The sequence below is a fragment of the Dicentrarchus labrax genome, unplaced genomic scaffold (assembly GCF_905237075.1).
Source record: "Dicentrarchus labrax unplaced genomic scaffold, dlabrax2021, whole genome shotgun sequence".
Taxonomy (NCBI): domain Eukaryota; kingdom Metazoa; phylum Chordata; class Actinopteri; family Moronidae; genus Dicentrarchus; species Dicentrarchus labrax.
The window spans coordinates 17,584,048-17,593,506 of NW_026136718.1; positions in this window are offsets into that span (position 1 = coordinate 17,584,048).

Below are 9,459 nucleotides of genomic sequence, written 5' to 3' on the forward strand. Positions count from 1 at the left end.
GATTAATCTAGACTAGTTTTAACTTTTGTGTGATCCCTGAAGCTTTATGTTGAGAAGCTCGGGTGCAGTATGAATGAACTAAACAGCTGCATGGTTTTTCTTGACATTGGGTTAGGTTGCAGAACAAGTAATAAATCAGATTAATGGGTTTGGATAACGCCAGCTGAAGCATCTTTATGCCAGACTCGTTGCTGCCTGTGATGGGATTTGTGCTGCAGGCTGGATGGACGACCATGAATCTAGTCTACTAACATGCTCACAGTGACAATGCGAATGCTTTACCATCTTAGTTTAACATGTTAACATTGTAATCTTAACATTTGCTTATTAGCTTGAAACATTAATCACAGCTGATGCTGATAGGAGTGCCATTATATTTCCAGGTATTACATCATAAACCAAAGTGTTGGGAAAATAAAACAAATACTTGATGATGGTGCTAGATTGAAAGTTAGGGAACAACCCAAGCCATTAGAATTCATCCTCCCTAACCTTAAATATCTGTAGCAAAATTTCAAGGAGATCCATCAAATAGTTGTTGAGAGATTTCTGTCTGGAGCAAAATGGTGGAGCGACCAACCACAAGACCAACATTGCCACCTGAGAGCCATGCTAGCTATGTGGCTAAAGACTCCAACTAAAACACTGTCTGGATTTAACATTAGTGAACTTTTAAATTCTTCATCTTAAAGGGACAATGGCATTATAACACGAACACAAGTGAAGTGTCATATATTTTATTGCATTGATGTAAAATAGTGGTTTCCTCATATATCCTGTTTCTATAGTATTTTTCCAATACGAATTTGCTGACACTGAGAGAATCCCCTCTGTCCTAAATGTGAACACTAGTAGTAGTCTTGTTTTCTGATTTGTCAGACTGCAGCTCCTAAGTCTCCTGCACAGCCTGTATGAATGTTATGTTCCACCCAGCCTCTCAGTGAGTTATTCAAGAGTGTAATTTAGTGTTTTCAATATCCTCTCCCAATGTCCCAAGTATGCTTTCTCTTACTGCTGCTCAGCCACAGAAATTCTGCGGACAGGCCCAGACTAAACATGAAGATACTGTATTTTGCAAATGCAAGTTGAGTAGCCAATGAAAGTGTGTTTTGGATTTACAATGGAGAACAAGGCGTAATGGAGAGGATGAGGAGAGAGCACAGAGGGGGAGGCTCTCCGGCCTGGTGTCCTGAATAAGCTAAAGAGAACGGCCTCTGCATGCATGTGTGAACTCCTACGGCCTCGGGGTGGAAACATACCTCATGACTCACCTAGACAGGACACCTGGACTCTGGTGACACACACTCACAATTTCACACTCACACACACACACACACACACACACACACACACAACAGACAGTGAGGTGCATCTCTTTCTGTAACGTTTTGTCTGTACAAGCAGAAGCACATGCTTCCTGTATGATGATGAGCTTCGGTGCCCCCCCCCCACACACACACACACACCTCTTTTTCAGGCATTTCATAAATCATAGTGAACCAATCAGTAGTGAGTCTGCATGTCTGAACTTCATTTAGCTTTTGGGCAAGTGTATAGCTCGTCATTATTGATAGTTCTGTTGAAGGTTAAATTACAAGCATGCAAATACAGTCGACGATGTGACGTCAGATGTAAATGACGCACATTTGACTGTTTCACAATTTCGCAATTTCACCTTCATCTCAACATCATTGCATTAGAAAATGTGCATCAGTGCAGTTGCAGTGAACCAAATGACCTGATGAATGTGTTGATGTTGCACATTTTGAATGTGATGAATCTCAGTCGAGTCTGGCAGGTTTTTGATTGGTCCCAATTATTTCCACCACTTCTACAAAATACTTCAACAGCTCAATAAGTCTATAATCAGTACACAGTAAGTCAGTGTGCAGAAGAAGAATTGTTGTCAGGCCACCTGGAAAGAGAAACCTGCACTTCAGGTTTAGATGGTGAGAATTAAATCACATGTGAAGAGATGAGATCTGGGAGTGTCATGTAATTTGCTACATGCCACATCTCTAACCGTCTAACAGTCTGACATATACACTCTAAACCAGGTCGCAGCAAAATTGTCAAAGTATTATTTTAATAAGTCTGAAACTTTATGTCAGGACATCAGGTGTTATAAAATAAACAATCTAGTGTAGTTTTAGTCTTAGTCCAATAATTTTGATAAAGGAAAGTGTTTTTACACAACACAGTATGACCCCATTATCTGTGAATTTCTGATTATGCAACAACTTCCTCTGTGTAAAACATTCCAGACACATTCATGGATGACACATTCAAAACCTGTTCAGAACAGACAGAGACAGGCAGAGAAAACAGATGATACAGAGACGATAAGGACACACTTTTTCATTTGCATTCGTAATTTGTTGCTCACATTAATCATCAAATTACGTTCTGCTTGAAAAATGCTTGAAACCATTGGCTTCATTGTCTGTATACTCCAGTTATTTCACAACAACAACAACAATAATAATAATAATAATAATAATAATAATAATAATAATGAACTCAAAACTACTGCAGGTGTTAAAAAGAAAGAATAAAACCATTAGAACACATCTAGTAGTATTAGTCTGCACAGGTTCACTGGTATCCAGATTTCAGTTTCCATTTGAGAGCCTGTAGATCAGTTTATTTCCACACAGAGCTCAACAGTTCATTTCATGATCTTGGAAACAGCTGTTGACAAAACAATCTCAACTCAATGTCCACTTACTTGCTTGTTCTGGAGCCTATGCATCCTAGTATGCAGCAGACTGATTCAATTCAAAACAATTCAATGTGCTGATAAAGACAGTGGTTGTATGGTTCAAAGCTTATTTTATCAACTACTCTTTCCAGAAACTCTCACACCCGGTCTTAGCCGATGAAGACCATGTGATATGGTCAAAAGCTCCTACTCTTACTGTTTTTTATACAGTTTTTTTTCTCTGTCCACTTTGCTGCTGTAATATTGGAATTTCCCCATTGTGGGACAAATAAAGGAATATCTATCTATCTAACAAGCAAGAAACAAGTAAGTGGACTTTGAGTTGGCATTGCTGTGTCAGTTTAACTGGGGCCATAGCCAGGAGGAAAACACTGAAGGTAGAATTAGAAAAAGATGAAAACTAGGAGTAAGAAAAGGATATACTAAATAAAACTGAGTCAGATAATAAATACACAAAGTAAACAGAGTAATAAAAAGAAAAGGGAATAAAATGTATAAAAAGGGGCTCAAATAGATAAATAATAATAATAATAAAAAATAAAAATGTAATGTCAGCATAAAACAAATCCAGTGTGTACGTATGTGTAAATATATAATGTAAACTCCTCTTCGTGTCATTTAAACCTTCAAATTCCCCGAAATATTACTGAGCACATGATCTTGGTGTCCTGGTACGGCCCTGAAATTAACTTCATTAAATTGAGACAGACTGACACAGAGACTTAATGATAGCAGACTACCTCCTATGAAAAGGAAGTTGGTTTTATAGGCACAAACAACAGGAAAGAGATAGAGAAAGTCAGAATGGCCACAGTATGTGATACTTATGACATCATACTGACATGGGGGTGACACACCAGCTGCGGTAGCCTACAGTTCAACAGTGCTGCCTGGTCTTCAGCACTGACCTTATAAGGGCAACATCCCTCTTACTCATTTATTATCTGACTGACTGACAAGCCGACTGCTGAGGGAGAGGATGCAGGGAGCTGAGGCGTTCAGTAGCTTCAACCTCAAATGATCTGCAGTCCTATAAAGTTGCATTCACAATCACAAACTCCACACTTCTTCCCAGTTTCTTCGTCTCATCTAACACTGACACCTTTTCCTTATCCTTGCCTTTTTTGTCTCTCTAATGACCTTGTTTTCCTGTATGACCGTGTGTTCACCTCCGGTTAAGTAACAAGGTCAGCGTGGATCACACACAAACACTGGAACACAGTCATACACACACATCTGGCTGTAGCTGGATTTCACCACTTTGCAGGGAGTGTAAAAAGGAAGGCATGCGTGTGTGTGTGTGTGTGTGTGTGTGTGTGTGTGCGAGTGGGAGGGACTGAAGTGTGAGAGAGGATGAGGATGGGCCTGGCCACTAGCTCCAGAGTCAGAGAGAGGAAAGCCCTCCCACAGGAAACCAGCGCTCCACTCCACATGGCCTTTTAAGGTAAAAAACTCCCCAAAACTCTTCTCACTAGGGAATAGAGCTAAGATATAGTCACATTTAAAGCTACAGACAGAGCAGGAAAAAAGCAGGGTGGAAGCCTGAGTGTGGAAATACTTTATGAAAAGTTAAAACAGAACAAAACTTAAATACTTTTAATCAGAGACCAAACTTGGAAAGAGGAAAGTCTCCCTGTGAATTTCCCTCTCTTTGTAAATGAATAATGCATCAAGAGTGCAGCCATTCTCATCGTCCAATGTGTGTTATAACTCACATTTTCATAACATTTCACTATCAGAGCATTTATGACTGAGGGCATACATTAGCTCCGCTCATGCCTGTATCTTTATGGCAAAGCTGGTGACCTGCAGCACTGAGATGAGAAACATTCCCATTGTCTGGCTGAGTCATATTAAGTGGAAAAGGACTGTGGGAAATAGACCCCATGCATTTCTTCCATGTGGGAAAATTGTCTGTAATTTAAAGGAACTGTAAACAAAACATGCATCTACAAACGAAGCCATTATGGGAAATTGTTGTGTATCGTCAAGAGAATTACACAAGTTCCTAACTTTGGCTTATATATTTATTGGTTCATTACAACAAAATATTTTCACTCGACATCATCAGTGTTAGGCTTGTGTGTGTGCATATGAGTGTGTGTTGTTGTATTGTTGATTTATTTGCTGTCAGAGACGTGTCACCAGGAGATTATTGTTTATGAATTTGAATTCTGTACAAGCATTCACGGCATCACACGTGGATGGTTTATGAGCTGTTTTGTGACATCTGTAAGACTCCTGTTGTTTTTGTAGACAAAGGCCAAAGAGGCTGTAGGCATGGCAACGTCAACATACCAGACTGAAATATCTCAACAACTGGTAGACAGACATTAAATTTGACATTCATGTTCCCCACATGATGAACTGTAATGTTTAGCATTACCATGAGCATGTTTTGTTAGCATTTAGCTCAAGGCACTGAAGTGCTTAATAACACCCAGTTTACCTTGTGATCTTCACAAAAAAGAGACAGAAAGTAATAATTCTGACTGTGATAACTTTCCAGAGTTGTAAAATCCTTTGCCAGAGCATTTTAAACCTCTGTGCAGTGTTTTGGCATCTTAGAAGCCTTTAAATTCACAGATCTGTAATTCAAACTGGACCTCCTGGATTAGATTTCCAGTCTCACCTGATGGTGCCTGAGGCAACACACCCCCACTGCAGCCATTTTATTGTTTTAACACAGGGCTGACTTTGGCCGGAATGCCCGATTAGTCTTGTTATGGATGAAGCCTTCTCTGATAGATACCAGTCACAGGCTGCAGCAAGGATATTTATGTAAATTAGTGATACAGATGTTTGGAAGCTGTTCACAAACTGACTGTTCGCAGGTTACTGGTGGGGTGATATATAAAAGAGCAAGACAGCATTCAAAATGTGTCTTGGTGTGTGTGTGTGTGTGTGTGTGTGTGTGTGTGTGTGTGTGTGTGTGTGTGTGTGTGTGTCTTCCCATGACAGACTTTATATTGTGTGACACCAGCTCCCGGCGCTGTCCCGACGAGGACGTGACAACATGTTAACTCAACCCTTGGTTCCCTTTTATTGCTTTTACCATCACCAAATACTGTGTGTGTGTGTGTCCCCTTTGGCACTGCCTCATCATGCCCTCTGTTATCTGGCTTAACATTTGCCTCTTTGACATTGCTCACAGACGATGTGTAAATAAAGATCCCTGCGGTTGAATGGCTGTAATGAGAGCCTGTCCTGCACCAGTTATTCAGAGTGTTTATCACCTCATCACACTCATTCATGAAAGAGGGGCTGACAGGGAGAGATGAAGGAGAGCAGGGGAAATATAGAGCGTTTCTGGTGGCAGAGGACAGAAAGGATAGAGAATGAGAGAAAAGTGAATAAAACTTCGGTTATAACGCAGCAACGCTTCTCTAAAGCTTTATTTTCTGCTGGTTGTTAAAAGCTGCGTTCATTTATTAGTTTTTTGGTAAAAAGTTTACATAAGTGTACAACAAATATGTTTAAGTAATGAGTAACTAATACATTATGATGCAGTTATGATGATATAATGCATGAAGTTAATTGAGTTAATGCAGGATGTACTGTATGGATTCACCATAAAGAAACGATCAGATCACTATGAGTTTAAATGATTAGTTAATGTTCATGGATCATCAATAAATGACTATTAACTTACTTCTTACATTAATATGCCACCAAATAAGCTGAGATCCAGTTACATAAACATTTCAGATCCATGCATTTGATCACCAGAACACCTGTTCATAGAAATATGAATCTGTTTTTATCAAACTTGTAGTCGGGTGCAACATGGAGCTGCACATTTGACATATCATGGCCTTGTAAAGATGATATGGTTATTGTGTTAATAACTATTGCCTGTCCAGCAGAAACATTCATTAAGAGTCCAATATTAACCCTCCTTTTAGCTCTGTTGTGGTCTCCACCAACTCCTGAGACAAATATTTGATTCCTTAGCTGCTTAATGCTCCACTTACTTCACCAGCCTGTCACTAACTTTGTCTGCTTTTTGGTGCTGGGCAGTTTGCATACAGTGAGTTTATCAGAGCTGAAAACAACTGCCTGCTGCAGCTGGAAAACAACATTGATGCGAGTGGTGAGAGTGAACCAAACACTAAAGTTTCGGGCCATAAAACCAAAACAATTAGCTAAAACAGACCATAAAGTTATAAAGCTGTGCAGAACTGCAGAGTTGAGTAATAAATATTTGCGGTTTGTCAGTGCAAGCAACACCTTTCACACATCACAGTCGTTGTTCGTTGATTGCCACCAAACTCCAAAAGATTGTGGATTTATAAATATGCTTTTCAGAATGTGCTTTCCTTCTTTGTATGGACACATTTATGTACACGGTATTAAAATAGACCTCATGTCTTTGTAAGAGGTGAGTATCCAAGGACAAAGCTGTTAGCATTTTAATAAAGTCATATTGTAGAGGTTATCTGGGTGCCACACTGAAGAGCCCATGTAGGAAGAATGTATGACGTTATCCTGCAGCCATTCTGCTGATAGGCTGCAGATAGCTGCCAGCATCTGAACCCTTACTGTAGGTACTATCGCTGCCAAAATAGTGATTAGAGGTCAAAGGTCACTGTTTGAGTTATTAACACCTTTCCTGGATTAGAAATGAAACAAAAAGGGAAACGAGGTAGCGAGGAGAACATATGAAGACTGTGTGAGAATCTGCTGAATGCTGCTGCTAAATCTCACATAAAATGGATCAAATCAAACAGCTGTTTCACATTTACATTTTGAGTCAAGCTCCTTAACCAGATTCTAGTCTTACTGTAACTCCCTCTTGGCTGAACTTCACTCTCTCCAAACCCAGCACCTCATCCAAGACAGTGCTGCCTGCCTGCCTCGACTTTAACATCCCTAAAATTCTCTGTTCTCACCCCCCTCCCGTGCTCCCTCCACTGGCTGCTCACATTAAAATTCTGATACTAAAGGAACTCCCCCAAACATGCAGACCAGGTCAGCCCTCCTCTGCAGCGCTGCATGGGCTCTATTTGTGACTGCTGGCTGCAGGCTCTTCCTGCACCACCAGGATGGCCTGAAATGTTCTCCGTCCTGGTTCCCCAATGTGGGACGGAACTTCCCACCCACATCAAGACACAACGGTCACCCCTAACTACATTTGCTAACTTAAAGCTTGTTCCTCTCTCGACTGCACCGCTGTCTTTCTGTAATATCACACTTAACATTCCTTCCTCCTCGACTAATTATCATAATCATGTGTTCATTTTTTACTTATTTAGTAACTCTGTGTCACATACCAAAGTCACAGAAATATCTGTGGTTGTGATCTAACTCACTGTAGAACTGGAAGCAGTTAAACTGGACATCAGCATTAAGCTAAATACCAACACTTTAAATGAGCAAATTAATGACATGAAAGCATTGACATATGAATAATATGTTGGGTGGTGCTGCTGACCATAGTGTGTGTGTGTGTGTGTGTGTGTGTGTGTGTGTGTGTGTGTGTGTGTGTGTGTGTGTGTGTGAAGAACAGGTCTGTGTCTTTTTGTCTCACCCACATACCGTCTAACATATGGCTTCATTTAGAGACTAATGGAAGGGGGTCATTTGTCATCATCAGTATAAATAAACGAGGACAGACTCACGCACACACACACGCAGGTCTGATCTTTTTAGAAATGTGTGTGTGGGTGAGACGTGTGTTATGTTATATTGGCTGTTACAATATATCCTCTGTTTTCCCATTCATTTGACTCCAGAGCATCCCAAACTGTTTCAAAATCAGTTTATTTTGTGTCAGTGTATTTTTTCTAGTTCTGCTGAGTCGCACCCATTCTCCCTCTGTCCCTGGTAGAAAATACTGCTGGTTTCCATTAGTAGGGGTGTCCCTTTCCCCCTCCTTTCCTCACTTCTTGCTCACAAAATGCAGTCAATTTTGTGTGAGAGGCTCCATCTTCTGGGCTTATAGAGTATCACAGCTGTCAGGAGGCGGCGCAGAAGGAAGTTGGAAGTGAAGGAATAATACAGTATATTTAAAATGTATCCACTTAAAACCTATTTAAATTAACCAAGGTTACCACACAGAACCCCACACAAATATCTCAGTCTTTAGCCATCTGGTTTATATTTCTGTAATGATCTAATATTGAAAACAATTATTTACAGTTTTGCATAAATCATTCACTCTATTGCAATTAACACAAACAGCATCTTTTAAAAAAAGCAGAAGTAATAGGAGTTAAAATTTATTAATCATTTACATTCTTTCCAAATGGCTAGATTCAGGGTCCTGGGACTGTGCATGCTGGCTCATTGCAATGACTTAGTGGGACACTTGAATAGAACAGAGCCATCATTATTAATCATTATTATAATTATCAACATTATTAGTAACACCAGTCACACCTGACTGAAATGTTGCTGTAGAGCAGAGCAGCCTCTTAAACTGGGATTACAACTGTTAAAATTTAGCTTTTTCATCAAATACATCTCTGTGTAGAAAATTACACTACACAGTCCTTCCAGGAAGTTGTGATTGCAACAATTAACGCAAATCCAACTAAACCCCATGAATTTCCGTGCAAAACGTTGAGACATACGTCACCAAACTACTGCTGATTTTATTCTCACTGGAGCAAGTTGTCTCATATTTTATAAATTATACAAAAATCAAACAAAAATCGCAATAATAATATGGTTCACACTGCAGTGGCAGTATGCAGTAAAAACAACATGGCTCAGATCAGCGGCCAGCATCAAAG